The sequence below is a fragment of the Oncorhynchus mykiss genome, chromosome 21 (genome assembly GCF_057628025.1).
Source record: "Oncorhynchus mykiss isolate SJ-2025 chromosome 21, ASM5762802v1, whole genome shotgun sequence".
NCBI lineage: Eukaryota > Metazoa > Chordata > Actinopteri > Salmoniformes > Salmonidae > Oncorhynchus > Oncorhynchus mykiss.
Window position 1 is genome coordinate 33201439 of NC_143042.1, and position 7339 is coordinate 33208777.

Sequence of the window (7339 nt, forward strand, 5' to 3'; positions counted from 1 at the left end):
GTAATTAAAGTGAAATCAAAGTTTGTCATTTGTTTCCAGACAGTGAAAGTGGTCTAGATGAGTCCACGTCCCAGGCCATTTGTTGAGTGGTTTCTGAAGATTTATCTGAATAGGCGTCAATGAATAGGAATCATAGGCATTATCTATTTCCTCATTTTTACATGGTGAATATATCTTATCCTTTTCTCTTTACCCCTGATATAAATCACCCCCCTTGAGTAAGTGTGTACAGGCTACCTACGTTACCGTAATTAGAAAAATAACTTTCACACAACAGAAAATAGTAAAATAGGCCTAACTTTCTGTCATTTAAAAAATATATATAAGGAGACCCTAGAATGTTGTTTTGGTTAAGGAGAATCATGTCCTGCTAGAACAAGGAAAGTTCTTAGGCTACTTTAACTTAACTCCAGAACTTGTTGAAACGGCACGACTCTTGTTCTGTGTTGTTGTGGGGGGAAGCGTAGGCTTAACTAAATAACCATTACTTCTTCAGGCTGAGTGAGGGAACCCGCAATCAACATCTAGAAGACAGTGTGCGTGGGCGGCAGCTCTGACTCTCCACGTCATCTCATCTGAAAAACGATATCCCTCCCACGGGCTGTTGTCATACGGATGCACATTGCCCCGCGATTAGAAATGGATTCATTTGAAACAGAGACAGATAACCTCGCCTCGAGCGGGACACGGATGGGATGGCATTGGAAATGTCATTGTGCACGAGAGAGATGGATCAAGCCAAGAAGGGGATACCGCTGCTCGAGCGAATCCCTCCACATTAACTTTGGCAAACCCATGCCTCCGCTTGACAATGCTTCGCTCCAAAAGACTGGCTGCTGCGTGGGTGTAGGCGTGAACCTATTCAAGTAAGTAAATACATAAAAAAAATATATAATAATAACACAGATGTATTAGCTAGCTAACTGGCTACAGCAGGCCACTGCGTGTGAGCTGCTAGCTAGCTAGCTAGCCAACTTTACATACCGTACAGCTGAGTAAAATATCATCAGCTGGCTAACTTCATATTAGCTTGTTATCTTGATGTAGGCCTATTTATAATTAGAAATTAAAAACACATGCTCAAAATGCCTTTGTAGATAACAGCAATGGACGCACAGGGGGTTGGTGACACCTCAATTGGGGAGGACGGGCTCGTGGTAATGGCCGGAGCGGAATAAGTGGAAGGGCATCAAACAAGGGTTTGATGCCATTCCTTCCCCTCAGCAGCCTCCACTGAATGTATGAGGGTGAAAGGATATGCTGCTCCAGATGTCAGAAAAGGGAGGGAGTAGGCTACTAGTTCAAAACAATCAAATCAAATCAAAAACTTTATTTGTCACACGCGCCAAATACAACAAGTGTAGACCTCACCGTGAAACGCTTACCTACAGTGCAGTTCAAGAAGAGCTAAGAAAATATTTACAAAATAAACTAAAGTAAAAAAAATAATAATAATAACACAATAGCATAACAATAACAGGGCTTTATACAGGGGGTACCGGTACCGAGTCAATGTCAGGAGTACAGGTTAGAGTTGATTTGTACATGTAGGTAGAGGTGAAGTGACTATGCATAGATAATAAACGGCGAGTAGCAGCAGTGTACAAAACAAATGGTGGGGGCCGGGGGGGGGGGGGGGTCAATGTAATAGTCCGTGACCATTTGATTAATTGTTTAGCAGTCTTATGGCTTGGGGGTAGAAGCTGTTAAGGAGCCTTTTGGTCCTATACTTGGTGCCCTCGGTACAGGGAAAACTGTCTATGACTTGGGTGACTGGAGTCTCTGACAATTTTATGGGCTTTCCTCTGACACCGCCTATTATATAGGTCCTGGATTGCAGGAAGCTTGGCCCCAGTGACGTACTGGGTCGTACGCACTGCCCTCTGTAGCGCCTTACGGCCAGATCCCGAGCAGTTGCCATCCCAGGCGGTGATGCAACCGGTCAGGATGCTCTCGATGGTGCAGCTGTACAACTTTTTTGAGGATAGGGCAGGTACTTTTGCGGGAGGTCATTATGAACAGATTATCCAGTTCTAGTCCCTAGAGAGGAAAACTATGAAGACAGAGAGATAATATCAGCATAATAGTTAGGGCTGTCTAATTGTAATATAATGACTCCTGTTTCTTGGTGGTGACGTCTGTCCTCCACTATAGAGAGCTTTGAAAGCCTGTCTGCAGATGAAGAGGTCCCAATGAATGTCCCGAGAGACTGCTGGCACATCCGTGTATGCCATGGGTTGTATGTGTACTTATGTTCGCAAATGTATACAACAATACAGTTAAAAGTCACACACAATGTAGGCTACAAACCTATTATATTTGGAGCAGGACAACCCTGCTGGGTGTGCAGGCTTTTGTTCCAGCCCAGCACTAATACGCCTGATTTTAACCAAACAAATTGATAATGATGTGTATTATGGCTGGGCTGGAATTAGAAGTCGTTTCCACCATTAGACAAAGGAGAGGAGCAAGGTTGTCTAACTCTGATATGGACAATGTTTTTGATCGACTGAAATGATGCTTTAGTAATAATAGCCTACTTACTAAGACGTCTAATATTTACAAACGAGCAAGCTTATTTGTACATTTAGAAAGTATGTGTTGATTCATTCAATGTTGATTCATTGAAGAGACGAGCTTAAACGTTTTCTTTGTTAACTTAAAACTATTATTCAAGATGAACTGGTGTCAATGTTTTTTTTATTTTTTATCACAGATCACAATTGTACAATAAAAAGGGTTGAAAGTGATCTGTCTCTAATTTGTCTGTGTTTCTGTGTTGCTTTCTCAAATGAACATTACCCTTTTGTCCAGTTGTTGGGCTCTCCAATCGGTTTTATTTGATTGTCACTCTGTCTTAGGATATCCATGTGAAGCCATTTTGCAGTTGATCATAATGGCATGTATCACCAATGCAGCCATAGACCTACAGTATGACTGGCCTTATGGGCATGTAAAATGTGTATCTTGTCATTGTTCATCAGAAGCAGAGAATAGCTCAATTTAAAATGATAACAGTAGATAACGTATGAGGCTAACCCTCAGTCAAATATTCTACATGATTCTTCTGAAACTATTTACTGCAAATGCAAATCTTGTATTATAGGTACAGTACTGTACATTAAAATAAGGAGCTGACAGTTTGTAATTAAAATGTCAAATAGGAAAATAATGGGGTGTGGGGAGCATTGTAATTCAACCTTGTTTATTTGCTGAGAATGATTTTAGAATACAGAGACAAAAATCAGGAGGTCAGTGGCATGGAGGAGGATTGCGGAGATTGGACAAGAGATTTTCACAATGAAACACAATTTATTTGACCCATAGTACCCATTCATGTGCAGTTTACATAGGCCTATGTATTTTACAGGAAATTAACTATAATATAATGAAAGAGCCATAAGCTTGAATATATGGAAATCATAATGTTAAGATATCATAATCCAATTGGTAGTGTAAAGGACAACACACTGCGTGTATATCGAGTACCACTTCCTCACGATTTAGCCCATACCTGGGGCGAATTTGGGACCTCTGCCTTGCTAGCACACGTGACCTCCCTCCTGAAGTGTCTTACTAGTCGGTGCCGCACGAAAAGTTAGCTATTCGCTGGCGCAAGTAGGGACACTTCAGGCTGAGGAGTAAGTTTCACACATTCCCTTGTGCTACAATAGCTTATTACATGGGAAATTCATACTTAGTGTTTAATTTACAATGTTATCATGTGTATTACCATTGAATTATATCCTTTGGTGGTCAAATGTTACAATAATGTTGTCAACACATTCACAAATGGTGACTTTGAACACAGTTTTGAAGCTTAGGTTTAGGTTGATTTAGGTTCATACAGTAGCTAGCAGCACAAGCAAACATAGTTGTGCAAATCTCTCTTCCCCCCACCATCAACACCAACAATCTCTTCAATGCTCCTCCATGCCATTGACCTTCTGATTTTGGGTCTGTATTCTAGCAAAGCAACCACATACAAAGTGCCTTCAGAATGCATGATGAAGACATTAATTACACTTTGCATGGTGTATCAACAAATCCAGTCACTACAAAGATACAGGTGTCCTTCCTAACTCAGTTGCCGGAGAGGAAGGAAACCACTCAGGGATTTCACCATGAGGACAATGGTGACTTTAAAACAGTTACAGAGATGAATGGCTGTGATAGGAGAAAACTGAGGAACTACATTGTAGTTACTCCACAATACTAACCAAAATGACAGTGTCAAATAAATTAACTTTATGTCCTGAATACAACCCGTTATGTTTCGGGCAAATCCAACACAACACATTACTGAGTACCACTCTTCATATTTTCAAGTACGATGGTGGCTGAATCATGTTATAGGTATGCTTGTCATTGGCAAAGACTAGGGAGTTTTTTTTAGGATAAAAATAAAAATCCTATAGGAAAATTATCTTTCCAACAGACACTGGGAGACAAATTCACCTTTCAGCAGGACAATAAGCTAAAACACAAGGCCAAATATACACTGGAGTTGCTTACCAAGACAACATTGAATGTTCCTGAGTGGATTAGTTACAGTTTTGACTTAAGTCGGCTTGAAAATCTATGGCAAGACTTGAAAATAGCTATCTAGCAATGATCGACAACCAATTTGACAGACCTTGAAGAATTCTAAAAAGAATCATGTGCAAATATTGCACAATCCAGGTGTGCTTTTACAGACCCAGAAAGACTCACAGCTGTAATTGCTGCCAAAGGTGATTCTAATATGGATTGACTCAGGAGGTTGAATACTTATGTAATGTTAGTGTTTTATTTTTCATGGATATTTTTTTTTCATAGATATTTTACTGATGATAAAAATGTCTTCCACTTTCACATCACATAATATTTTGTATAGATTGTTGAAAAAATAACAATAAATCAATTTTAATCCCACCTTTTAACAGAAGAAACTGTGAAAAAGGTATTTCTGAAGGCACTGTAAAACCAGACAGAGCGATAATTGGCTTTCCTCCATCTTTTGGGGTTTTGGTTGCCCGGAACAAATGACATGTTTCATGAATGAAGAATTTCAAGCAAACATCTGCTCCTCACTTCATTGATTAATCGGCAGCGGTGGCCGCGTGACATTTGCATAAAGTTGAGCAGAGCTGAACTTTTCTCGCTGCTCACCTTCCCACAAGCCCCTGCCAATTTCTTCACGTGCCCCCATTGAAAATGAATGGGGGCGGTACTCCTCCTGCCGAGGCGACGCTGCGCCTGGTGAACACAGCAATGATCCATCTCCACCTTCGCCCCCGGATGTGCAGAGCAATGGCAGCAGCAGCGTGGCTTTCGCTTTTTAATAGGCTACCTGCCGTGTAGTATTCTCTGCTCTGCTAACGGCCGACCTACGCGCCATATATTAGGGTCTCTGATATTAGAGAGCCGTTTGAAGCCAACACAAACAAGCCAACACAAAGCACTGGCGCAAGGATGACACATTTTCTGTTCAGAGCAGAAATGACGTGAACTGAACCCAAACCATTTAGAACAATATAAACTGAACACGAAATGCATACATAGTCCTATTAGTCTCTGTATTATCTATTATCCTAAAGAAATCAAATATTCAGCACCCTGGATAGTAACCACATGACACTGCACTGGTGTGTCTTTGACTATCATTAATGTGATTGACTGTTATTTTATAAAATAATTACATACCACATTAAATTATTACGCGATTAAATTACTCATGTAACAATTCATTAAGTGGTAATCTGGGGCACCACAGAAAAAAGTTATTTAAACGAGTTACTATCTCTCGGCTAAACTCTAAAGATATAAATATCTCTCAGTCACAGTCAATTCATTAATTCTTATTTACCTTCTATCAGTCTCTGGATATTTGCACTAGCATAAATGATGAATCAGAGATATACAAATTGACTTAATTATTTATTTACTAACTAACTAAATAATCACACAGAATTACAAAAACACACAAACAGAATAGCTTACACATTGATTACTACGTAATGCAATGAAAAGTCCCTAGTGGACTAAACCCGATATGACAGGTTGGTTGACAATGGAAAGGGGTTGGGACAGATAAAGAGAGGGAAAGACAGAATGGACCCACTACATACAGTACATACAGCTGAGAACTATGCTCATGGAAATGTAAATACTTTGCACATGAATGGCCGCTCATTCAAAAGAATTGCAATGTACACCAGAGATCCTGTCTGGGTTGGCGTTCTCTAGTGTGCGTTCTCTAATTCTCTCCTTCTCTCTTTCTCTCTCTCAGAGGACCTGAGCCCTAGGACCATGCCCCAGGACTACCTGACATGATGACTCCTTGCTGTCCCCAGTCCACCTGGCTGTGCTGCTGCTCCAGTTTCAACTGTTCTGCCTTATTATTATTCGACCATGCTGGTCATTTATGAACATTTGAACATCTTGGCCATGTTCTGTTATAATCTCCACCCGGCACAGCCAGAAGAGGACTGGCCATCCCACATATGCTCTCTCTAATTCTCTCTTTCTTTCTCTCTCTCGGAGGACCTGGGCCCTAGGACCATGCCCCAGGAATACCTGACATGATGACTCCTTGCTGTCCCCAGTCCACCTGACTGTGCTGCTGCTCCAGTTTCAACTATTCTGCCTTATTATTATTCGACCATGCTGGTCATTTATGAACATTTGAACATCTTGACCATGTTTTGTTATAATCTCCACCCGGCACAGTCAGAAGAGGACTGGCCACCCCACATAGCCTGGTTCCTCTCTAGGTTTCTTCCTAGGTTTTGGCCTTTCTAGGGAGTTTTTCCTAGCCACCGTGCTTCTACACCTGCATTGCTTGCTGTTTGGGGTTTTAGGCTGGGTTTCTGTACAGCACTTTGAGATATCAGCTGATGTACGAAGGGCTATATAAATAAATTTGATTTTGATTTGATTTGACATATTTACGTGTGTATATCTTTGTTGTCTCTCCGTTGAAATCACTTGATCCGTCTGGGGAGTAATTCAACAGAAAGTCTCAGGTTTGTCCACCAGAGATCAAAATCTTTCGTAGTTGTAGCTCTGTTATAATGGATACGTCAGACGTGCCAATGGTCGCTTAATAGGGATATTTTCTTTAGAATAGATCTTTCAGAGTGCCACCCGGTGGTTCTCGGTCACATTTACCAAACTAAAGTACTTAAACAGCTGCAGACTGAATGTTCCTGTGTAGTCTTCATCTTCTTTTAGTTCATGCTGTCGGTCTCGCTGGTCAATAGAGATTTTCTTCTGTGTACAGCTAAGACCACCTTCCACACCAGTAGCAACCCGGCATGTTTTGATCTAATAGATTTTAACCATTCGTGACGTCCGG

The 7339-nt window shown here is 40.9% G+C and overlaps 1 long non-coding RNA gene across 1 annotated transcript; it reads left to right on the forward strand.

Moving 5' to 3' along the window:
- The first annotated feature begins 580 nt into the window (after positions 1–580).
- On the forward strand, positions 581–6916 carry LOC149973064 (uncharacterized). The gene is made up of 2 exons (XR_016490281.1): positions 581–866; positions 6272–6916. It is a non-coding gene; the product is annotated as an uncharacterized LOC149973064 (long non-coding RNA).
- Positions 6917–7339: the final 423 nt, after the last annotated feature.